Source organism: Lissotriton helveticus, chromosome 6, assembly GCF_964261635.1.
Source record: "Lissotriton helveticus chromosome 6, aLisHel1.1, whole genome shotgun sequence".
NCBI classification, from domain to species: Eukaryota; Metazoa; Chordata; class Amphibia; order Caudata; family Salamandridae; genus Lissotriton; species Lissotriton helveticus.
In genome coordinates this window covers 293,681,888-293,708,413 of record NC_136067.1, presented here as the reverse complement: position 1 = coordinate 293,708,413, position 26,526 = coordinate 293,681,888, and positions in this window count along the sequence as shown.

Below are 26,526 nucleotides of genomic sequence, written 5' to 3'. Positions count from 1 at the left end.
TAAGAAGCCAAAAAAAATAGCAAATTGGCCATAAGGAATCGCAAATTACCACCAACTTCTAGTTGGTGGTAAGTTGCGAATTCCTTCCAAAATATTTTTTTTTAATTTTTCAAAGTGCCATGTGACGCTCAGACATGCCCTTAGGGCATGTATGTGCACCACATGTGCACCCATGCAGATTTCAGGGATGCAACAGGGTGTCCTTTGGACACCCCTGCACCCTTGAAAACATTCACAATTTGCGATTAGCAAATTGCGAATCGCAAATTTGCCCTTCATTCCTATGGGCCTCCTGGCCCATAGAAATGAATGGGAAATTATTCCTTAATTGCGATTAGCAATTTGCTAATCGCAATTAAGGAATATTAAGGAATCGCTAAAAAGAAGCGATTTTGTACATACATACCATTTTGCGATTTCTAAATAGCGATTCCTTAAAAATCGCTATTTAGGAATCGCAAAACGAAATGTTGATTCATATCGCCCTTGATCTCTAACAAAAATGAATGCGTCCTCATGTAATGCAATTGGTGCTATGTAAAGCGCTCCGATACCTGATTCGGGTCAAGTTTGCGCTATATAAAACTCTGTAAAATAAAAAAAAATACGAGAATATTAAGAGCCTAGAGAACTTCTGACAGGGAAGGATGGCTACAAGCTCTGTTTAGGTCAGTTCTTTCTCCAGGGAGTGTGATTTATTGTGATGACACCAGTCATCAGAGGGGGGAACTGATAAAGCGGGATAGTGCTCTAAAATTGTAGGGGTGCATTATAATCATGGATAGCCCGTGCCCACATATATTCATGTTTTGTATTAACGTGTGATTATTAGAACGTGGTGTAATATTGATATGATGTTAAACGGTAGAAATGTATTTGTGCATGCAAAGAGAAATGAAATGACAATCATGACTGAAATTGTAATCTTTAGTGTGCTGCAATTGCTTTACGGAAAGTTTATGTGTAATGAAATGCGTGTTAGTTTAAATGTGCGCTAAGATGAAGATTGCATGAAGAAATAATGTGAAATGTTTAGCGCGTATCAATTGTAGATGGTGTAGTATAAAGCATTATTAACTCGAGTGTATAATTTAATGTGTAAAGGCCTAAATGAAAGGTTCACGTTGGAGTATGTAGGGCCTACTCGTTTATTCTTACATTGGCAATACTTTGTAGGCCGAAAATGTATTTCTCCCTGGTGTGCTCTCGCATTTAGAGGTAGTCAGCAGATTTCATGTGTATGCAAGGATGTTCTGGTCTCACGTTTCAGTTGCACGCGGAAAAAGATGCCTTTGTTAGTTAGAACTAATGCTTTTTGTTTAAGGAGGTAGGCATGGAGGAGATGTGCAACAATGTAAGGAATGAAGCGATAATTGGGAGCCGGTGTTCTTTCTCACGGAGGAGGCCTGGGAATCAAGGTCAACGGAATCCACATGGAGAAGACGGTGGAAAACTACCTAGGTGAGGTGTCCGTTACCTAGGTATTAGGGAAGGCGCCCCAAGGGAGGAGACTCAGAAGGAGTGTTAGAGAGGCAGAAGGAGAAAGAGAGAGGTTCAGAGAGGTAGAGGGAGATAGGATGTGTTAGAAGTTAGGAGATCAACTTAAGGAGCATCTTAGAACGAGCTCTGTAGCTTTGGCTACTGATTTACTTTGTGAATGTACTTCTTAGGAAATCTTCACAAGCTGACAACTTGTTTACTGACTTTGCCTGGGAAATGCTAAGTAGGGATGTCACTTTAGAGATAGTGTAGGGATAGTCTAATGGTTTATCCTTTTTAGTGACAGATGAAGTCTGATTTAAATGTTGGAGCGGTCCTTACTTGTGTTTTATTTTTGGAATTGTTTATTCTCTTCATGATTCACTGGAGCAGATTACTCCACAGATTTGGTTTTGTATTCACACTTATTTCTACAACCTCGTGTTGAGTATCCTGAGAAGCTCAAATGGAGCAAACGTTATGGAGAACTATAAATACTACAAGAAATTGCAGCACTCTTGCCACATAAGAGAAAGAGGAAGAAAGGTTGGTAACTAGGTTTAAACGTAGGGGTTACCTCAACAGAATTCAGAAAGAGGCAGTACAGAAAGCTAGACTTGGAACAAGGGAGCTGTTATAGTATCAACCCAGCACATCCAAACCTAAATCTCATAACACCATCAAATTAATTATTACATTCAATACCAATCTAAATCTAGTCAGGAAAAGAATACTAGCTGAGTATTCAAACAACTTACAAACATACCAGATACTTGGCAAAGATGTCTCCCTACATGCACCCATCACTTATCGCAAGACTAAGTCACTGAGGAATAGATTAAGCCACTGTCACGTGTGGGGGGAACCACGATGAGCATTTGACCATCAAACCTGACAGGGCTTAGAAAATGTGGTAAATGTAAAGCTGATAAAACAAGTACCAAATAGTTGTAATTGGCTTTCCCCAATGGTAAGCAGATATGGATTAGACAATGCAGTACTTTTAGTACAGGGTATTGTGTCTATGTACTTGAATGCCTATATAGTTTAAGATATGTGGAGAACACCATACCTCCTATTCATAAGTGGGTTCTAGAACATCTGAGATCCATTAAAAATGCTGAAAATAATTATTACCAGACATTTTGATGACTGCTACAACCAGATTGCAGACTTATTACAGCGTTTTGGTATTGCTACGGTACCCCTCCCCCTCCCAGTGCCAGAGGAGGGGGATCCTAAGAAAAAAAGTTGATGAAAATTGAGTCAAGATATATGATCGAGCTTAGCTTGAACAAGGAAGATAAAACTGTTCATACATAACTAATTTGTACATTCTACGTGAACTCTTTGAGTCTCCTGTCTGAAAACATATGAGTTTTGTTTCTTGTCACTCCTATGCTCGAATACCCCTGCATACAGAAGAGCTGCAAGTAGGGTAACCTAGATAAAATGTATTTATAAAATGGTTTAGACCTTGAACTCGGCACTTCCCACTGGGGGTTTTCAGATGGGAAGACGTATTGTACAATTAGCCCACTTAGGTAAATTAATGAAGAACTCACAATTACAGCTGGATGATCATTCCGAGGGTGGTTTGGGACATACTTGATTATTGGTCCTTTAAACAATATTTATGTGAAAAATCCTTACTTCAAATTAATGCGCATGGGCTTGTGGCATATTGCACATGAGGATCACTTAAGAACGGGGATGTGTAACAGCCATAGACAAGAAGCTTCTGAGATTAGGAAATCACAGTGAAAAGATGTCTGATGATTGTTGAGGAAGAAATTGCAGTCACCCACACTGTACTGACTGTCTATTGTTGGAAGGTTCATATATTGAACGCTGGAACAAATGATCTCTTTCCTCTACATTAGCGACTGTATGAAAATGTGAGTCCTGTTTCTGTTCATTGACAACGTACATAGACGCTATACGTTTTAATCCCAAATTATGAACAAATACATGAGAATATTCAAAATATGATTTTGGAAACGTACAGTAAAAATTTTGAATTTTGGGACCGGTCCATGCATACAATTGTTTTGGAGGTAATGTCGACACCCTCGCTGGCAGACTTCAGGAAGAAACTCAAAACCTCGGTTTTTGACGGAGAAACAGCAGCCTTAGCGCTCAGATACCCCTAGGGGTGACAGTGCAGTGCTTTACAAATGATGATTGATTGACAATGAAATAAAAAATATGTTATATCTACTATCCTAGATTGTGTATTTTTATGGGAGATTGGGTACTTTACTTCAGTTTGGCAAAGGCTTCTTGAAGCCGAAACACACCACGTTTGTGGCGAATAAGAACAAGCTACCACCTTTGGTATTGGCTTTTCTGGTAGAGACTCGATCTAATTGCTGATTCCTCACATTGTGAATTACCTCAGGTGCAAGATTGGATCCAGGAACGTTCATAGCAATTCCCTCACGTGTCAATAGGTGGCATAGTGCAGCTCCGTCCCACCCCGGACATGACATCATGGACACTATATGTGTACCACCTCCACGTGCTGACGTCAGCTTATTTCTGATCTCCAACCGTGCAACAGTGCACGGAGCCACGAGAATCATTTTATGGCTGTGTGCAGACTTTAGGTCAGAATCTATGTGAGTCCATTCCACAGAATGGGAGGAGGATGGGTCGGTAAGGAATCTGTGGTAAGATATAGGGCCAGATGTAGGTAAATATCATTTACCGATTCTAAAATACCGAATTTTACCGATTCGGTATTTTAGAATCGGTAAATGGTATGTAGCTAATGATTCCGTAAATTTGACTGAATCTGTAAAATTCGGTACATACCAATTTGGGGCCATATGCAGGTAAATCAAGAATACCGAATCCAGCCTAGCGCGGCGATTGAGGCTGCTGGCGTGTCACGGCGCTGTAGTCCGTTTTAAACTCATTTTGACAGCTGATCACTAGCTGCATTGTTTTTAATCTTGGAAACTGTTACTCAGCGCTAACGCGCATTTGTGTATTTGTATTTTATAACTATTGGGCTGGGGTTTGTCTTACCTGTCTCCTTTGCTCTGGACCCCGTTCCGCCGCGGCATTGTGCCGTTTGCGCGGAGGGTCGATACATCGAGCACCACACTTCCTGCCCTACCCCACTTCCGCCCTGCCTCTCCCTCGCGCAGGTCAGCGGTCTAGTGGTTCATTTCCCTATTGGATAAAATGGCGACCTGGTGGAAGCGCTGCGGACGAGCGCAGCGGGAGCGCCGACTCCGCGCCGAAGTTGCGCCAAAGTCGAGCCCGTCTGCGCCCGTCCGCGGCCGACCGGGGCTAGGGGCACCCCACTCTGCTCAGCTGATCAGATATACTCCATCACAGCTTTGCTCCTACTGGACCCCTGGTACCATTCCTCTCGCCGTATCCAATCGCGTGACCTCTCTTGGATTGTTTACTACACCTTTCTGCTCTCCCCCGGAGATTGTTACCCAGTTGACACTTCTGCCTTCTACCCTACCCCCCACCCCACCCCTTTCCTTTAATCCTCAATCGCTGGTATTTAACATCTCGGCTGCCCTACTTAACACCCGGTCAGCTGTTCAACACCAGTACGAGCTATTTGACTATATCTACACGCATGAACCTGATCTCCTGTTCTTAACCGAGACCTGGTTCAGAGCGGACTCCCTGCCCAATGTTCTAGCCGCACTGCCCCCTTCACACTCTGCCATCCGAGCGGATCGGCCTGAGGGCAAGACGGGCGGAGGAGTAGCCTTGATAGCTCGTGCTGACTTGCACTTTCAGATCCTTCCCTTTCCTATAATCCCTGAGGTTGACTACTTGGTAGCGCGCTCGACCTCATACCAAACCCCTTTGACCTGTGTCCTTGTCTACCGCCCCCCTCAACTTACTTCATCTTTTATTTCTAGCTTCCAAGATCTCCTGGCTACTCTGGCGATAAATAACTCGTCAGACTTAGTCCTAGGGGACTTTAATTATTGGCCTAACGACCCTGCCGAAACATCTCATTCTAAAGATTTCACCGACCTCATGATTAGCCTCAATTTTGTACCTCACATCCATAGCCCCACTCACACTCATGGTCATACACTGGACCAAATCTGGGCCCTAAATGTTCCCACAACTCCCCCCACCATCTCTCCTTGCCTTTGGTCGGATCATTCCCTCATTTCCTTTTCCCTTGCACTATCTCCTGAGGTTAAGCCCCCGCTCCCCAAGAACACCTGGATCAGGAAATGGGGCAAAGCCGATATGCCCTCCCTTTGCTTGTCCTTGTCCGAGTCCAGCCCTGTTCTCTCAGGCCTTGCAGCCCCAGTCCAATTGGAATCCATCAATAATTGGCTGATTCAATCGGGCGACAAATTTGCTCCTTTGAGGCGGATTACGGTTAAGCGAGCCCATGCAGCTAATAGGTGGTTCCACTCTGACCTTAAGGTGAAAAAACTAGCTGCACGGAGAGCTGAGAGAGCTTGGAGGAGAGCCTACAGCCCTTTACTGAAATCCACATACCATACTGCCTTACAGACTTATAAAAAAGGCATTCTTGAGGCTAAAACAGAATACTACTCAGGAAGGATTCTAGCGGCAGAGTCCCAATCCAAAGAGATCTTTGCCACCGTCCACGAATTGGCAGCATCCAATAGAGTTACGACTACAGTCCCTCCCTCTGAACATCTCTGCGATTCGCTAAATGAATTTTTCATTGAGAAAGTCGCACAGATTAAAACTAATATACCTCCTCCCTCGCTTACCTTTGTTAACCCGTCCCCTCCTCCCTCTACTTCCAAACTGGCTAGCATCCCCCTGCTGACCAAGGACTCACTCCTCCCTCTGCTCCGGCGGGTGAAGTCGGGCTCCCCCTTGGATTTTGGTCCCGCTCATGTTTTAAGAGAGATCTTCTCGGCCTGTCCTATCCCTCCCCTCACGCTTCTTAATGACTCACTAAGTAATGGTGTGGTTCCCTCTTTTCACAAATCAGCAGTCATCATCCCGATCCTAAAAAAAACTGGCGCTGATCCCTTGTCCCCAGCTAATTACCGTCCCATTTCCCTCTTGCCCTATTTGGGAAAGGTCTTAGAAACCCATGTCACGACTACCCTGAGCACTTATGTGGAGGCAAATCACTGCCTCTCCCCTTGCCAGGCGGGCTTCCGACCTCTACACTCCACAGAGAAGGTAGTGATCTCAGTGATGGATGGACTCCGCGAGGGTAGTGACACCAACCTTCCGCAAGCCCTTGTTCTCTTGGACCTGTCCACCGCTTTTGACACGGTGGATCACTCCATTCTTCTCACTCGTGTCAGGGCGGCGGGCATAGAGGGCTCTGTCCTCTCCTGGCTCAATTCCTTCCTGTGCTATAGGGCACAGGCCGTTCATCTCGCTGGTTTCACTGCCTCCTCACGAAAGGTGGAGTGCGGCGTCCCCCAGGGCTCTTCTTTATCCCCTCTTCTGTTTAATTTATACATCTATCCCCTTATTTCTTCATTGCAGCAGCTCGAGGTCACTGTGTTTAATTACGCCGATGACCTCCAGCTTATCTTTAACCTCTCTCACTCCCCCTCCTCTGTTCAGAATTTTCAAACCGTTATGTTATTCATCCAAGACTGGATGAACTGCAACCACCTTAAACTCAACCCTGACAAGACAGAGTTGGTCTTGACAGGAGGTGGTTGCAGTCCCTGGTCCCCCTCGTTCTGGCCCCTTTCACTTGGTGCCCCCCCCCCCCTCCCGGTTCCCAAAGTCAAAACCCTTGGGATCTTTCTTAATTCCCAACTATCTGTAAACCCCCAGGTCAGTTCGGTGATCTCCTCTTGTTTTTTTTCCCTCCGGATAATTAGGAAGATATCCCGCTTTTTCTCCCTCCCGGCACTGAAAATAATTGTGATGGCAATGGTGCTCTCGCGCCTCGATTATGGGAACATAATCTATAACGGCGCACCGGCCTATGCCATACATCGTTTGCAGCTAGTGCAAAATCAGGCTGCCCGCCTGATCCATGGGTTGCCCAAATTCCACCGAGCAACCCCACTGCTGAAATCATTGCACTGGCTACCCGTGAGGGAACAGGCCTTATTCAAACTAGGCTGCCTCACCTTCCAGGCCAGGATGGGCACTGCCCCTGAGTTTATATGCTCAGCCATCAAACCCTATCTGCCGGGCAGAGAACTCCGCTCCACCCACATGGCACTCCTGGTCACACCTCGCTTCAAGAAAAAGAAAGCAGGTGGGGCGAAATTCGCGGTTCTTGCACCTGCCTTCTGGAACTCCCTTCCCATGACACTTAGGTCTGCAACCTCCTATTTAGAGTTCCGGAAGAATCTGAAAACCCTCCTTTTCTCCAGAGCTTTTGCTGCCTAACCTGCCCCTCTTGCTGCTGCTGCTAGTATTAGCTCCTATAGCGCCATGAAACCGCTGGGTATAAGCGCGCTCAATAAATGTTTTTAAATTCAAATTCAAATTCAAATTCAAATAATACCGATTTTTACCGAATCGGTATTAAGAATTCGGTAAACGCGATGTAGATAAAAAAATCGGTAAACATTACCGATTCATTAAAATTCGGTAAAAAATTCCGAATGGGAACGAATCGGTAAAAAATAAAAATGCCGAAAGACAAATACTGAATCGGAGTTACAGAATACATTACCGATTCGGTAAATACCGATTTGGTAATTCAAAAATTCGTAATTCGTGGAATCAGCCAATCCTGTATCACCCAATAACCTCCCAAACAGGAAGTGGCCACACCCAGGCAGGTGCACAGGGCCTGGAGCTCACTGTGAGGAAGGCAGGCAGGCAGGTGAGCTGAGGAGCCAGCAGCAACAGAGCCTCACAGCTACAAGCAAGACATTTAAAAACAAGATATCAAGCATTGAAATGGCAAGCCAGGACAGGGAGAAGGAGGGAGGTGATAGGAAAATAAAACTGAAGTTCAGTGACAAGGAGCTGGAGGTACTGATCCAGGATGTCAGCCAAGACCATCACAAGCTTTTTGGAGCCCAGTCCCACCAAGTGCCCGAGTCACAGAAGAGGCAAATCTGGAGTGGCATTCGGGACAAAATCAATGCCATAAGTGTGACCCAGCGCACCATAGAGGACATCAGGAAGAGGTGGTACGACCTCAGGAAGACAGCAAAACTAAGTATGGCAGAGAGACAGAGGCAGGCTGGCAAAACAGGTGGAGGAAAAAACCGAGCCCCAGCACCAACACCACTGGAACTGATGGTGGAGTCCACCATCCAGCCGGAGAGTGTGAGTGGCGTGGGAGACGCAGACAGCTCCGCCAGAGCAGCAAGAAAACAAGGTAAGAAGCATGCCCAGCATGCTGTGCTACCCCCCTCCCCAACCCCAATCCCCATAGTGGCATAGGAGCTCCCACTCCACTCCATGTCTTACTGATTACCTGCAATGCATTATGGGTGATGTAGTCAGAGTGAACTTATGTATAGGACAGTCAGGCTAACAAACACAATAGCATGGTAAAGTAATTGGCTACGTCAGGACAATCACTGTGCTCTGTAGGCATGATGTTTAATGTAATTCCATTGCAAACAGAGCAGTGAGTATATCTACATTTGTGTCATTACAGGCGAGTCACCTCGCAGTGCAGCAGAGGGCAGCAGAGCTAAGTCAGCCAGGCCAGAGGGGAGGCAAAATGAGGATGACAGCATGCCTGCAGGGACCACAAGCTCGGCGCCATCACAGCCATCAAATTCTCCACCACAGCCATCACCACAGCGCCAGGGAAGTCCGCAATCCCCTCTCACCCAGTCCCCACTGCGACGATCACCAACACCACCACCACCACAGTCAGGCAGGAGGCATGCCGTGGCCACCCTCCAGCAGATGGAGGAGTCGTCAGAGGAGGGCACAGTGGGCAAACAAAGTCCAATACATGAGAGATCCAACAGGGAGAGGGCTGGTACTCCATCCGAGGGCGCCCACATTTCATCCAGACGCCGCAGGGCAAGGCCGGACAGTCCAGATGCATCCGAGCAGGGTGAAAGTGTGTTTGCTGGACTGGAAGGCAACATGCTGAAGGTCCAGCTCCTGTAATGGAGGGAGATGAAATCAATCCACAGGGAGGTGGCACACATGAACAAGCACATGCACAGGATGGAAAAGGGCATCAGTGCAATGGGAGATAACATGTGTGCGGGAATGGAGAGAGTAGCAACCTCTGTGGAGAACCTCTGCAGCCAGCTGGAGCAGGACCGTCTTGGCAGGCGCAGGGAGAGGCAGAGGCTCCAGGCCTATACCAAGTCCGTGAACCGGCTGGCCACTGCAACATCACTGATGTGTCGCAGGTCCCTCGCCATGCAGGAGGAGATGGCGCATTGCAGCAGGGATGTGGCCAGGGGGATTGTGTCTATGACCTCAGCTTTAGAGCTCCTGCAAAATGCTAAGGCGGCCACGATGGAAGGGGGGGGACAGTGAGGAGGATACCAGCCGTGGTAGCATTACGCCCTCACCCACCGAGTGCAGGAGGCGCAGTGAACACCACGGGGCTGCACAGGAACAGTCCAACACACCAGACAGTGTTGATAGGGAACGTGCACGTGCAGCGTGTGGACGCAGGAAGTAGAGACCTATGTCTGTTACCATACATGAGATGGGTGATGTAACCCATGTCCGATTGGACATTGATCACAATACTGGAGGTGTGCTTAATAAACACCTTAACATGTAACTGTTACTGGCTCTGTCTCGTTACTCACTCAGAAATAGTTTGACGTAATCTCTGCCCGTCTCTGTCTACCATCATGTTCAATTGCAACACCAGCTGCTCAGGGCTCTGGCTGAGGGTTGTCCTCGTCCTCGTCCTCTGAGTCAGTTAGTTCCACTGCTGTTCCTTTTTTTGTGGCCAGATTGTGTAGCATTGCACATGACATGTAGCAATTATCTTGCAACATGTGATGGGGCTGTACAGACGTGCACCTCCAGTTTTGTGGGGGCAATGGAATCTGCTTTTGAGCTATCCAAATGTACGCTCCACAACGTTGCGTGTGCTCCTATGTGCCACATTGTATCTCCTCTCCCTTGGGGTGGTTGGGTTGAGATATGGTGTGAGTAGATAAGGCCGGAGGGCATATGCGCTGTCACCTATGTACAGAAGAAAGTGGCATTAATTTGTGTGACCAACAGCTTGAGCCAGGGTGTACATCAGGGTGTGTCACATTGACTTACCTAGTAGGTATCCGTCTCCAAATTCACCAGCAAGCAGACGTGTATGGATGCCACTGTTCCGGAAGATGTACGAGTCGTGGCTACTCCCGGGGAATTTGGCCACGATGTCAGTAATAATGTACTTGGCATTACATATCACCTGCACATTGATGGAGTGGGTGGATTTGCGATTTCTGTAGATGTATTCACTTGCTGCAGGTGGGCAGATGGGTATATGGGTCCCATCGATGCAGCCAATTACGTGTGGGAACTGCGCAAGTTGGTAGAACTCCAGCTTGGTCCTCTGCAGCTCCGCCTGTTTACTGGGGAAGGTAATGTAATGTTCCATTCTGTCCATCATGGCATCCAGGAAGGTGTTGAAGAAACGGGATAGACAGCTCTGTGACACACCACCCACTACGGCTATCACACCCTGAAAACTTCCTGAAGCAAGGAGGTGCAGGCAACAGAGTACCTGGACATGGGTGGGGATTGCGTGTGCCCTTGGTGTCTGATGCTCCAGATAGGGTTTTAGGTCCCGTATTAGGTCAAGGATGGTATCTGGGTGCAGTCTGTACCTCTCATGGATTTCTGGTTCAGTCAATTGGAACAATGTGATGTGCAGTCTGTACACCTGCTCTTCCCATCTCCAGATCCTCAATCCTGCTGCTCTCAAGCATAGCCGCCTTGCTATGAGGTAGAGGCCCGCCATTGTGTTCACACAGATGCATTTTGGGCCTGTTTTTATGCACTGCACCTGATTACCACCTGCTCTGGAAAAGTGGTAAATACCGAATCGTTATTACTGAATTTGGTCATATTCGGTAATGATGAGGTTTGCTACATCGCATTTTTGGGGTTTTTACCGAATCGTTATTTCCGATTCGGTATTCATTGTTTCGGTACTCTCCAATCGGTAAATAAGGAATCGGTAATTTTTTACCGATTCGTTATTATCGATTCAATTCGGTATTACGTACATCTCACATGGCTAAATACAGGTCGGTAACGCCGAAAACGACACATTTTCGGTGTTACCGACCGGTATTTGGCCACCTACATAGGGCCCTTGGTATTTACCGATTCGGTATTCCCCATTCATTCCTATGGGCCTGGAGGCCCATAGGAATGAATGAGAATTACAGATTCGGTAAATAACGAATTGGTAATAGGGGGTAGACTTACAAGGGTGTCAGGGTGTCACATTGACACACTGTTGCACCCCTGAATAGTGCATGGGTGCACATGTGGCACACATACATGCCCTAAGGGCATGTATGTCTGCCACATGGCATTGTTAAAAAAGCACAAAATTGCTTTTTTAACGGTTTTCATTATTTACCACCAACTTGAAGTTGGTGGTAAATAACAAATCCTTAAAAGTGAAAAGCACTCACTTGAGTGCCCCCTACATTAAGGATTCGGTAATTTACCGTATCGGTATGTTAAGAATTCGGTAATTTACGATTCCTTAAGTTACCGATTCGAATCCTACAATCATGCCACCTACTTTCCAAATGCCCAATACCGGTCGGTAACGAACTAAATTCGGTAATTCCGGCCGTTACCGACCGGTATAGGGCCTCCTACATATGGCCCCAGGTCTCTAGTAGAAAAGGCATTACTGAGGGTAAGTAACTTATCTTCTGACAGAGACTTCTAACAGAAGATTTATCACCTTGTTATTACTCAGGTTGTGGGCCGACTCCGCTGGACCTGGCTATCCAGGCAGTTATGCATTGTGGAGGAATGTTAATGTAGCAGCCTGGCAAATGTCCATTACTGGCACACCACTTGCCAGTGCAGTGGTAGCAGCCTTCACCCTGGTGGAATGAGCGAGCAAGCCTTCTGAGGGCTGCTTCTTGGCTAGCCCAGAGCAGATCTTAACCCACAATACAATCCATCTTGAGATGGTCATCTTTTGCACCACTTTGCCGTTCTTAGCCTTTGATAAATCGATGAAAACAGGTTGTTCTGTTAGTAGGCTCAGGTCTGGTCCACATAGAAGCTAAGTGCCCATTTAGGGCCCAGGCAATGAAGCAGTTCTTCTTCCTTTGTGAGCTGAGGTGACGCATACAAAGCCAGCAGGGTGATGGCTTGCCCTATGTGGAAAGAGTGACTACCGAGGGCAGGAATGCCGCTTTTATCTGGAGGACTAATTTGTCTGGAGCTAAAGAGTTATATGGGAAGCCTCGGGCAATGTCTGGGGTTTGTTCACTCACCAGGCCAATGCTGGTAAGTGAACCCTGTAGTAAGTAGGTCAGGGAACAGATAAGTTTCCAAGAAGACTTTATTCAAGATGAAGAACAGCTTAACATCCACAGCAGGGAACAGCATAAATAACGAACCACTCCCTTCAGAAACCGCTACCTTCTCTACCCGCATTCTACCATGACCTCACAGGTTCTAAATAACATAGGCATGACACAAGCATGGAATACCACACACCTCCCCCCTTTAAACAAAAAAAAACAAAAAAAAAGAACCACTACAAAGGAGAAAAAAAAACATTAAAAACGAACAAAATCCCTGAATTTCACAGGAGTAAGTTTCACACGAGAACTCCGACGTGAAACACCTCAATTTTTAAAAGAATTAGTGGAAACATCAGTAGAAACACTATCATGAACAGGAAAATTAGAAATATTATCATTGGATACATTTTCATGAACAGTATTATCAGGAACACTAACATTGGCTGCATTATCATGACAGATATCTTCACACTGAGGAGAGAGATTATCAAAAACTTCATGAGTACCAGAAAAACAAGAATTATCATTTACAACATGTGGGTGCTCGGAAAACTCCAGATTGGAATGTTGAAGCTCAGCTTGAGAAGCATTAGATTTGCATAAGGAAATACGACGAAAATTCCAAATCTTACCGCCCTCAACTCTAACGGCTTTACTAAAAACTTCAGTCACAACAACAGGATTAGACCATCTAGAAACTCCTTTGCGAATCAAACCACCAAATTTCACACGCACAAGATCACCAACACGTAACTTATGAGGATTGGTTTTCTGGACAAAATTCTGTGACATCTTCGCTTGGTATTTGCCAACACGATCCCTAACACCTTTAAGATCCAAATCTAAATAATCACTATCCATAGCTTTCAAACACCATGGCATGAGCTTTGAGCCAGGTTTCCTACAACGCAACATCTCAAAAGGAGATAACCCAGTCACAGAATTAGGGGACATACGGTAAGTGAAAAGAGTAGCTTGCAAAGCCTCTCTCCATTTCAAACCACTGCGTAAAGCTAACTGACACGACTCCTTAATTACTCTGTTAAAACGCTCTACTTGACCGTTTGCTTGAGGAAAATAATTGGAAACTCTCTTGTGAATAATACCACAGCTGGATAGAAAAGACGTAAATACAACACTGACAAACTGTGGACCATTATCAGAGATAATTTCTTCAGGTAAACCTTCTCTGCAGAAAACCTCATTCAAAAATTCTATAATGACATCAGAATGGACTTTCTCAACAATTTTCAACTCGGGCCACTTAGAAAAGTAGTCGACCAAAACAACGGCAAACATATCTTTCCCAGACTGATAATTAAAAGGACCAATAATGTCGATACCTAACTTACGCCAAGGACTCTGGACAAACTCAATGGGGGTAATGCCAACAGAAATAGGTTTAACAGTTTTATCACTCAAAGAACAAGGAGTACAATTCCTGACCCACTTGTCAATCATGGCATCCATACTGGGCCACCAGTAAAATTCCCTAATCCTCCTCTTAGTTGTGGACATTCCCATATGCCCTTCGTGGGCAAGATTGCAGATAGACTCTCTAATATCCCTGGGAGGAACAATTTTATCAGCTCTAAAAACCATGCCAAAATTTTCCATTAATTCATCTCTAATTTTAAAGAAAGAGGCCAAATCACCACTCAGTTTCCTCTCTTCAGGCCAACCATTCTTTAAAAAGGCTCTCACCTTCAACAGGACATCATCCTGTTGCATAGCTTGTGTCCATAAAGTTTCAGAAATTAAGTTGGATTGATCATTACCAGAAATGATATTAACATCACAAAGAGTAAAAGCAACATCACATTCCTCCGGGTGCACCAAGTCAGAACTATCACAGCAAGGAAATCGTGACATGAAATCCGCATGAACATTTAGACGTCCTGGAACATAAACAACCTCACAACGATACTCCTGCAGCTTGGCAGCAAGCCTCGCTAGACAAGCAGTAAGAATTCTACCCCCACCCGCTGATAACATACTGACAAGAGGTTTATGATCTGTCCTTAAAGAACATTTTGTACCCCAAAGAAATTGGCGGAAGTGCTGGACTTTTTTAAATACTCCTTTTGAATTTGAAGACATTTGGTTTTTAACTAAAGAAACCTCTGGTTCAGTAATCTGTGGTTTAGATGCAGATGCAGTACCTCGGATTTCAGACACAAATAATTCGGATTGCTCAATTCCCTTAGCAATATTAATTACTGCACTAAGAGAAGATTCAGTGCCTAACCAAAGTCTCTCTTGGATTTTCTTGCTCTTAGTACGCATCATGATCTGGTCTCTAAGGACTTGTTCATAAGAAATCGTTTCAAAAGCACAAGAACATGCTAAGGAACGTAGAGCGGAAACATAATCCTCAATGGATTCATCTTGTTTCTGTACACGAGAATAAAACTTGAACCTCTCCATAACTGTGTTAATTTTTCTGCCAAAACGAATTTTCATCTGTCTGGTTGCCTTCTCAAAGACATCAATATCTCCTGCATTATTAATAGGGGGAAGATTGTCGAATTCTTTGATGCCTGCGCCCCCTAAACAATGTCTTAAATGGGCTAATTTACGTTTGGCAGAACAACCATCCTTTTCAAGTACATCAACGTATGCCATAGACATTGGGAACCACAAATCCCACTCAATGTTAGGATCGCCAGCAGATTGCAAAAAATGAGGAGGAGCTGCAATATTTGACATTCTGCAAAAAAGAAGGTAAAGTCTTTTCTTGAACGAAAAATAATGAAAAAGAAATACCTTGTGATGAGTAAATAGGTCTTGTGCCAGTGAAATAATGAGGATAACAGGTTCGTGACGCTGACAAAAATTACGAGTGAAAAAGAAAAGAAATTCAAGATGGAGGCACGCAAATGACGTCAGCGCGTCATAGAAGGTGAGAGGTGATTCCCACAATGCTTTGCGATCTCCTAGAATGCTTTGCGATATCCCACAGTGCTTTAAGATCTCTTACAATGCTTGGAGATACGTCAGTGAGAGACGCGCGAGGAGAGAACGCAGAGGTAAGGTTGAACAATGCGCTCACCAACGGCAATGAAGATAATCTTAAGTAGAAGAAAAATAATAAAATTTTTTACCGATCCGATCGGATGTCGAAGTCAAGTAAACAGGATAGAAATGGTCACGAAGTGTCAATTCAACTCCGGTTGAAAAGAAAGTCCAAATCGAATTTAAAAGTGAACGTTGTTCTTCGAATCTTTGAAATAAAGAGCTCCCAATCGTCGCCAAGAAATGTGTAGTAAGTAGGTCCGGGAACAGATAAGTTTCCAAGAAGACTTTATTCAAGATTAAGAACAGCTTAACATCCACAGCAGGGAACAGCATAAATAACGAACCACTCCCTTCAGAAACCGCTACCTTCTCTACCCGCATTCTACCATGACCTCACAGGTTCTAAATAACATAGGCATGACACAAGCATGGAATACCACAAACCCCCAATGCATGGCCATGGGGTAAGAAGACAAAGAGAGCAACTGTTCGCAGCAGTGCACATCAAGTAGGTGAGTGCCAAATAAAGGTCCCACTGCCGCATGACAAATGGAGTTGGCGGGAACATATATATCAGCCCCTTAAAAAAAAGTCACATAGCAAAGTGTGCCTTTGGGGGCGTGGCTAAGTAAGATGACGGTGTAGATGTGCCTTACTAGGGCTCCTGTCAGCACAATATCCGAAAGCATCCTGAAGTGCACAGAAACGGTGATACATGTTGCCACAGGACACTAAGAGTCCTTTACCTCCTCTGGCGATCTCCGGGGCCCCGCCGCGGCTGTCTTGACAGTAATAGGAGCAAAGAGAAAGGGAGCGGCCGACCGGGACGTTTTTCTGACGCTGAGGGAGGCCTGCGAGGTGAGGGGCAGCCTACCCTGTCTTTGCCGGGCCATGAGAACGTAGGTGTGCCTGCGAGGTGCATCTGCCTGTGCCCGGAGCACGATATCGGCCACCTGCGGAGCCACGACTGGATGGTAGTAGTAGCAGCAGGAACGTGGCCCCCGAAGGCGGACATCTGCCGGACCGACGCCTGCTCTGGTGAGAGTCCCGCGGGGGGGCCGGCGACTGACTCTGGTGAATGGCAGCACTGACGTGCTGAGAATAGGTGGCTGCGAGAGGGGTGTGCGACCCTGGCTCCCTGTGGTGGCTCCTAGTGACACCTTGGAAGGACGGCCGACTCGGCAGGAACGTCATCCCACTGCTGCACAGTAAGGCCCCTCAGCTGCTAGGAAGGGGGAGAGACATGAAGTGTGACCACACCGGTGCAGTAGGACGGATTGGTGGGAAGAGGGGGCCCAGCCGCATGCAGAGAAGGTCGCTCACAGGTAGATGAGGGGACTGGGACGCCTTGACCCCTGTAATACATACAGAGCTGAGAGGGCCAGAGTGGTACCCCGGGGTGGGGCTCGCTCCCCATTATGGTGCATGGTTTGCAACTGCATGAACTGAGGGAACCTGATATAAGCTACTGAAAACACTCCGTGAGGCCCCACGCTCAAGCAGAGCCTGCCCCGCGGGCTTGACCCCAGAATAGGCAGAGCACCTCTGAGGAGAGGGAAATGGTCGGCACTTTGCACCCGTTTTGGGAGTGCCAGAGCTGATCGTGCCCCCCGCAGATGACCATCAACTCCAGGCCCTTAGAGGTGGAGAACTTCTCCACAGGAGGAGGGCTCCTGTAGCAGATCAACCACAAAAGTAGGCCTGAATGCTCTGGGCGCGGCGGGGAGTGCGTCTGCCTCGGTGAGGGTGACACTACCAGTAGTGTTTGGAGGGAGCTCCCTGTGGGGGACTGCGTTGTGGTGCAGGCACTATCGAGACATAAGTATCCTGTGCCAAACTATTGCCTTAGCCCCGCCTGGAGGTCTGGACTTCACAAGGGAAAACAGGGAGCACTGAAGACCTAGAAGAAACCGCTGACTGCCCTCATGAATTTGGTGGGGTGGTTCAACTGAGACTCGGAGGTAGCGAGAAAGTGGTTGCATCGCGTGGACATCGGCGATACAACGGAAGTAACAGAGGAAGAAGAAAGGGGCTACGGTGTTAAAATGGTGAAAGAGAAAAGTAGCAGCACAGGCAAATAAAATCTCCAATTATGCGTTCTAGATGGACCACGGGGTGCAGATGGCGAACATGGCCGGCGTGAAGATGCAATAGCACAAACTGGCGATCATGCCCCTTCCATAGCAGATGTGCTGTCTGCTATTCATCAACTAACAGAACTGGGATGCCAATACTGATATGGGAACATTTATAATCGATCAATGTACATCCTAAACAAGAACGAAAATTCAAGAAAGGGTATTGGCTACTCAATAGCTTTTTATTTGAAGCACTTTATGATAGATTTCAAAAATTCAATACATAGTACAAAAAATCTACTTTTTCCAATATACAAATGAAACATAAATATATTCAACAAGCATACAATCATTCATTCAGAAAAACATGCATATCACAAGTACCCAGATTGGATTCATACACTCACATAAAGGAAGGAATTTAATAAACATATCCAATAATACGCTAAACAAAGGAAAGCCACAGTCTACATACGATTTCCAAAAAATATAAAGGAAATTATTCCATAAAGTACATTCCTATGTCTCTAGCAAATTTGTTCACGTTCATTATGCGTTCAAACTAGAAGGTAATGTACAAAACTGGGAGCTCCAGGTTGAACTGGTTAGGAACCCGGATGCTCTCGTAGACCAATTGTGGCAGGGCCTACGCGTTTCGAATCCCGCTGAGATTGTTGGGGATTCTCCTCAGGGCCTAGTATGGAAATCTAAAGCAATAAAAAAAGAGAGAAAAGAGAGAAATATCAGTGATGCCAATTGTTTTTGAGTTTTGCAGAAACACTTTTGGATACACCCAGAGCACAACCTAGCGATACAACACTCAGTCCGGTCATGGGTTTGCCAATGTCTTTCGAAAGTCTTATGCTAGTACTAGATGGACTAACTAGTCATGAGGGGTCCTGTCCTATAAGATGGCCTATTTAGTAAAAAAGCCAAAGGCACTAAACTGGCTCAAAACCGCTAAGGGATTCTACTCACCTGTTTTTTACTCCAAAATAGCGTTTTCTTATGGCGGGAAAACTCCGAGCACCGAAATTAACTAGCTTTGAAGATGATGTGCACAAGGTTGCCTGGGAAGGAACCTTCACGATTAGGGCTGTTATGAAGTGAATGAGTGGCAAACAGAACAAGTATGCGCCACACACAATAACTCTCTTACCCCTGAGACAAATTCAATTCTGTACCAGGGCAGGACGATGAAATTCAAACAAACGGTGGGCAGAATTCTGGACTGTAAAAGAGGAGGAAGGAAAAAAGAGATATTACCATGCGACACCATGCTGGGTGCGCAACGTATCTCTTGCCATTTATACGTAAGAATACCGATGTGAAAATAGACAACCTTAACTCATGCCATGAACCTAGCGACACTTTATGCTACCAGTCATTCTTTAGAAATACCGGTGGACTGCACACAAAACACGTGAGGAAGTTAAACAGGTGCAGGTAAGTATTTATTAAAGGCGAGGGTCTTACCAGTAGAGATGGATCAGCCAACTTGGCCCACTTGGATAGTGTGGGTATTATTGCCTTAGTTAGAGCCGAACTGGTAGGGCAAGAAAAAATGACGAATATCAAAAAAAGTCCCTATTCGGTATGCAAGAATAACAATACACGGGCTACAAAAGCGGGCTGTGCTTAAGCTTACCGGGTGGATCACACTCGGCTCTGGACCCGTATTTCACTCAAACTTCGGCGCTGTGTAAACACGCCTGGCAACGGGTTTGCAGCCTTTGTTAGAGCTGCACTAATAGGGCCAGAGGAAATGGAAAGTATAAAAAAAGTCCCTATTCGGTATGCAAGAATAACAATGCACGGGCTTCAAAAGCGGGCTGTGCTTAAGCTTACCGGGTGAATCACACTCTGTTCTGGACCCGTTTTTTACTCAAACTTCGGCGCTGTATAAACACGCCTGGCAGCGGGTTTGCAGCTTTCTGAAAAACAAAGCAGCACCGGTGAGGGTGGCTGGAACTGCTTGCAGGCGTAGAAGGGCAGTGTGAAGACGCGAAAGGTGGATGCACTTACTTTCGTCCAAAGCGTACGCAGAGTTAGACGGCGTCTGACTCAGCACTGATTTCTCGCGCATGTGTCAAGGAATCCGCTCGGGGTAGTGTTCCTTTTAAAGGGAGCTTGTGAGTAAAACAGCCAGTTAAGGTGCTGCACGTGAGTTGGGCGGTTTGACGTGAGGGGGCTTCCTCGCTTGAGGTAGCCACTCTGTGTTGGTATAGTGGATAACGAAACATCAGACAATAGTCAATTTGACGTATTACCAGTACCTGACAGCAACGAAGGATACTGATATGATTAGAGTCTATAAATCTCGCTCAATTCGTTGAGACCCGACATAGCAGTATCAAATTTCACTATAAGGAATGCCTCTCGTTTGGATAATTTCAGATTCCAGTCTCCTCCTCGTGGGTCTTTTTCAACCTTGGATATCACAGTCCACCTTAGATCACTGATGTTATGATTCATCCTGGTCCAATGGTTCACCAGAGGCGCATTTTCTACATTCCTCTTTAATCTTGATTTGTGTTGAGAGACTCATTGGCGCACTTCCTGGTTAGTTTTGCCAATGTAAAGACGATCGCAAGGGCATTTTATTCCATAAACTACAAATTTTGTTTTGCAGTTGCTAAATGCATCATGCTTCCAGGAGATTCCGTTATGTTGGAATAGTGACCCTTCTAGTGTGGACTCGCAACATAGGCACGTGCCACACTTATGGTGTCCTGTCACTGGCGGCATCCCCAGCATTTGGCGCAAGTTTGGTTGTGGTTCTGATGGCATAGCAGCTCGTACTATATGGTTGGCTACACTGTTGTCTTTTTTGAAGGCGAATAAAGGGGGATCTTTTAAACTCGCATCTAGATTTTTAACTAGATGCCAGTTATGTCCTATTATGCGTTTCAGCTGGTTGGCATTAGGGCAGAATGTGGTAACACAAACTTGACGTTTCAAATCTGGTTTAATTTTTCGCTCCAATAGTATTTCTCTAGGAGTCCATCTCGCTCTCTTCATGCAATTTTTTACGAGCTTTTTAGGGTATCCTCGATCGCATAGCTTGGACACCAAATTTTTTCCATGGTGGTGATAATCTTCAATATACGTGCAGTTTCTGCGGACACGCAAAAACTGACCATAGGGGAGATTTTCTTTGAGACTCCTCGGGTGGTTGCTGTCAAACAATAGAGCTTTGTTGCGATCAGTGGGTTTAACAAACAGGGTAGTTGCTAGCGACCCTGCCTTCGGAAAAACTTCTACATCTAGAAATGGAATTTGAGTCTTTGACTGCGAAAGACTGACATTGATGTCATGCGTCCTTGAATTCAACCATTGGTGGAACAGGGACAAGCTGTCTCTATCTCCTGACCACACCATGAAGACGTCGTCAATAAAGCGGAGCCATGTACCAATATGGTGGCCGAATGGGTTGTTATTATGTATGTAAGTGTTTTCATACATAGACATGAAAAGTACTGCTAGCTCCGGTGCAAAAGGGCAGCCCATTGCCACCCCTTTGACTTGATAGTAAAACTCCCTATTAAAGCAGAAGTCGTTTTTTCTTAATGCAAAAGAAGCTAGGGTGACCACGAACTCAGTAGGTACTCTCATGGGTCTGGGTCTGGAATCTAAAAAGAAAGTGAGCACAGCCAGTGCCTCGTCCTGGGGGATCTGGGTGTAAAGAGACGTTACATCGAGTGTAACCAATGTATCAGTCCCTTCACAAAATTGTACAGTCTCCAATTTTTTTGATAAAGTCCGTAGTGTCCTGTAAATAAGACACCACCTTACTCATAAATTCTTTAAGGAAACAGTCTACGTACTTCGCAATAGGCTCAAGCAGAGAACCACATCCTGCCACAATGGGTCTGCCTGGCGGGTTGCCCTGGTTTTTGTGAATCTTAGGAAGTACGTAGAACATAGGTATTTTAGGATGTTTGATTTGGAGATATTCGAGCTCTTTAGGTCCTACAAACCCTTGCTCGAACCCTTCTTGGACTAATGCAAACAATTCATTCTGCAAGTCCTTTGTTGGATCTTTCCCTATTTTGCGGTAAAATGTAGGGTCTTGGTGTTGCCTCATAATCTCGGCGGTGTAGTTGTTGGCGTCCCAAACAACTATCGCCCCACCCTTGTTGGCTTGCTTAATTACAATTGAGGACTCGTTTCTTAAGTTGTTGAGAGCAGTCATTTGGGTTTTGGTGGTATTAAATTTAACGAATTTTTTTGTGTGTTCCATGTCTGAGATGGCGGATAGCACACTTTTTTCAAAGGTCAAAAATTGTCTAGGGGTCTTATTAGCTGGTGGACAAAAGTTGGATTTATTTCTCAAACCAGTTACTTCAACAGAGCGATCAGTCAAGTTGTCACTAAAAAACATAGTGAGTCTTAGCTTTCTACAGAACTCTATGAATTCAGATTTCATTTGTACAAAGTCTGTCTTTCTAGATGGCACAAACGATAATCCCTTGGACAAAATGTTTTCCTCTTCCGGTGTGAGAACTTTTTTGGAGAGATTAAAGATGGGTGACTTTCCTAGTTTTTGTACTGTTGTCTCCGTGTTTTCATCTCCCATGGAATTGTGTATCTCACTCTGCCTTTGGGGCGCGTCTGGCCCCTCGATAAAAAAGAAGGATTGGAAGGTGGGTTTTGCTGCTGTTGGTTGGGGTTCCAATTACGATTCCTATTAGGACGGTTATACTGGCTCCCTGTGTCACTGTCTGTGCCTGATGACGATGTATCTGAAAATGAAATAAACTGTTTTTCTAGATCTCCCCTGATTGTCTGAGAGATAGCGTCTTGAATCTACCTTAGAGTAAAAATCAGCTTGTAGATATGGATATACGTTATCCAAAGAAAAACTTTTTTTATCTTTCTCAAACTGATTTGTCTTCTGGGTGATCGTATAGTCTTTGAAGTCCTGTATTTCCTTAGCAACCTTTTCTAGCAATGCCTTTGCATCAGCTATAGTGGGATTAGTGCTAATTTCCGCCTCTAGTTTGGCAATTTCGTCTAACTCTTCTTTTGAGATCCTGACTGCTGTCTCGACTGTCAAGACCATGAGGTCTCTGCTACATTTGGTTTCGATTAACGAAAAACCTTTTTTAAAAATAGGGTCTTCAGTGAAAATTAATGGGATATTTTTGATTTGCAACCCACCTGGGATGGTTCCTTCTCTGAGATGTTGCAATAAAAAGTGACCATGCAGGTCGGTTCTGATCTGTTTCTTTTTTAATCGGATCAACTTATCTGACTCATTATGTGAAGTCGCTGTCGCACTCAGGGAAACCAATGCGAAGACCGGTGGATCGCTCAGCAGGCTCCTGATGTGGTCCTCAGTGTAAGCAAAAGTATCTTTCTCTGCCATCACTTGGAGAAATTAGAAAGGATTAGACGATAGAGGAAAAAGTGTGAAAAATTAAAACAATTGACACCAATCAATGAAACTTAAAGAACTTGAGGCAGAATTGAAATGTTATACTAAATTCAAAACTGGCTTGAGGAAGGAGACTTACTACTCCTTAACTCCAAATTCAATGGGGATGTAGAAAAGAACCACACGGGCAGTAGCCCGCTAAATACAGTAAAAACTAGTGGGGGCTGGCTCTAATCAGTAAGGCTGAGCCGGAAAATCAACTAACAGAACTGGGATGCCAATACTGATATGGGAACATTTATAATCAATCAATGTACATCCTAAACAAGAACAAAAATTCAAGAAAGGGTATTGGCTACTCAATAGCTTTTTATTTGAAGCACTTTATGATAGATTTCAAAAATTCAATACATAGTACAAAAAATCTACTTTTTCCAATATACAAATGAAACATAAATATATTCAACAAGCATACAATCATTCATTCAGAAAAACAGGCATATCACAAGTACCCAGATTGGATTCATACACTCACATAAAGGAAGGAATTTAATAAACATATCCAATAATACGCTAAACAAAGGAAAGCCACAGTCTACATACGATTTCCTAAAAATATAAAGGGAATTATTCCATAAAGTACATTCCTATGTCTCTAGCAAATTTGTTCAAGTTCATTATGCGTTCAAACATGAGGGATGACATGATCCATAAAATTTATGCCGTTGCGATTGTTGTCAATTTGCTTTGCTGCGACCTAAGGAAGGTCTCCGACAGGGTAACTACAACAGAGCACATAGTGGATTCTCTGCAAACGGAACTGCACACCCTGCGAGAGACGGTAGCTGACCTTAAAAAATGAGTGGTGCGCCTCGATGACCGTGCAGAAGACGCAGAGGGATGATCACACAGGAAAAACCTTTGAGTTATTGGCTTCCCTGAAAAAGCAGAAAGGGCCAGCTGCGGATCTTTTTCTAGAAGACTGGTTGGTTGCCGCAATGGCCACAAAGAAGCTCTTAAAGTTTTTTACAGTGCTGCAGGCGCAGAGGGCGCTGGTTCTGCCTCCGAAGCCGGGGACGCTGCCCCGGTCGCTCATAGCACGTTTTCTCAACCTCTGTGACAGGGACTCCATCCAGCAGCTTACCCGCAACCGAGGCCCACTAATGTACGAGGGGCACCAGATATCCATTTACCCAGATTACACACAGCGTGTGCAGGTGCAATGCCGATCCTTTCTGGCAGTGAAACGTGGCTGCGGGATCTCAACCTCAAGTGCATTCTCCTTTTACCGGCGAAGGGTCGAGAGTAATGGAAACACTGTGTTTTTCTTCTCGGTGGCAGAGGCGAGTGACTGGTTGGATGCTAGGGGCTCCCTGGGTACTTGCTTGGTGCCCTCCACAGTGATACCCTGGAAAACAGGATCGGGCAGGCAACCCGGGGCCCGATGCCAGCGTACTCCCTCACAGGACAGTAACAGAAACCGGAGCCCTGGCAGCATGAGGGTCTGTCCAGACAGAACACTGCAGGCTTCGGATGTTGTGCAGGACTCATGGGCTACATTGCCCGACAGTCCCCTGATCAGTAACCCTGGAGAGGATACGGACAGTTGGTGGTGATATGGTGCGGAGAACTGAGAGACTCTTAGCCTGAAGCAGTGATGACTGCAAATATGAGACATTTGGTAAGATTGAACATACTGGGTGGCGTCGGGGGAACACAGTGGACACATATCCATGGTAGTTTTGTACACGAACTAAGCAATGCTGATGAGGGCTTGCCCTCTAGAAGTGGATACTTGGTTGGGGAGATGGAGGCTAGTCCTCGCACCTCACCGACTAGCCAGCCACTACTGTTGGTAAGGGTGGGAGAAGGGTGCTATTCTCGGTAGTGGGGTTCTCCTTTTTATAAGGAGCTCAACTTAGGGGTTCTCTTTTGGGACATGGGGAGACATGTACATGCCTTCACCTTGTTATGTTTTTGTGGGGAGGGGGATGTGATATTGCCCAAGGGGTGGGAGGGAGTTGGTAATGTTTGTGGATGTTCTAAGAAACCCTTCCTTTACAAGTGTCAGTTGACACAATTTCCAAAACTGAGTACATGGCCGAGAGAAATATACACCTTATGGCGACCTCCATGAATAAGTTGATAACGTGAACGTCCGGGGTATTGCAGGTTTTGGAAAACGTAGACGCATATTGGCATACTTGAAGGGGAAACATCCTTTACAATGAAACTTTTACAACTCAGTGCTTTTACAACGCAGGTTTTACAATGACAACCATTACAACGCATTGCGCTGGGGGGCGCTCTAGGATAGGGAATAGATTTAATTTACTATCTAACACCTTCCCTAGTGTCCACGGGGACTGGAGTTGGAATAGTAAATTAAACTATTCACTATCCAGCACCCCAAAGCGCTATGCGTTGTAAAGGTTTGCGTTGTAAAAACTGCATTGTAAGAGCATGCGTGGTAAAAGCATGCATTGTAACGCCATACATCCTACTTGAAGAGGTATAAACTATAGCCTGCCTCCAGGAAACCCATATCTGGGGAGACACTATAGCATGTCTATGGAAAACATGGAGAGGGCAACTGTATGCCTCCTCATACTCAGGGTTTGCAAGGGGGGCTTCAATATGGGAGGCACCAGGGATACCTTTTCAACACCTGCACCATGTGGTTGATACGGAGGCGAGATTTGTAATCCTACACGGGAGTCTAGACCACACAGAAATATGCATTATTAATGTATAAGCCCCAGATGAGGATGGTGCATCCTTTTTCCCTGATCTCCTAGAGGCGGCCACACAATACCTGGGGGCACCATTGTTGTTGGCAGCGCATATAAATTGTGTCACTGACAGTATTCTGGACCGCAAACCCCCGAGGGCACACACTAAGTCTAAAATGACCAGTGTACTCAAAGATTTGCTAGAGGGGTTGCGCCTCCGGGATGTGTGGCAAGAGCGTCATCCCCCTTTTAGGCAGTTCTCATGTTATACACTCGCCACAGGAACTTCCAGCAGGCTGGGTTATTGGTTTCTCTCAGCGGATCTTGGATGGACTGTGGGAGGGATTACGTACTTGCCCAGATATCTCTCAGAGCACTCTCCAGTCTTGATGGGGTTGGGGGGAAGAGGGTTGAGACCTGAGATACCACAG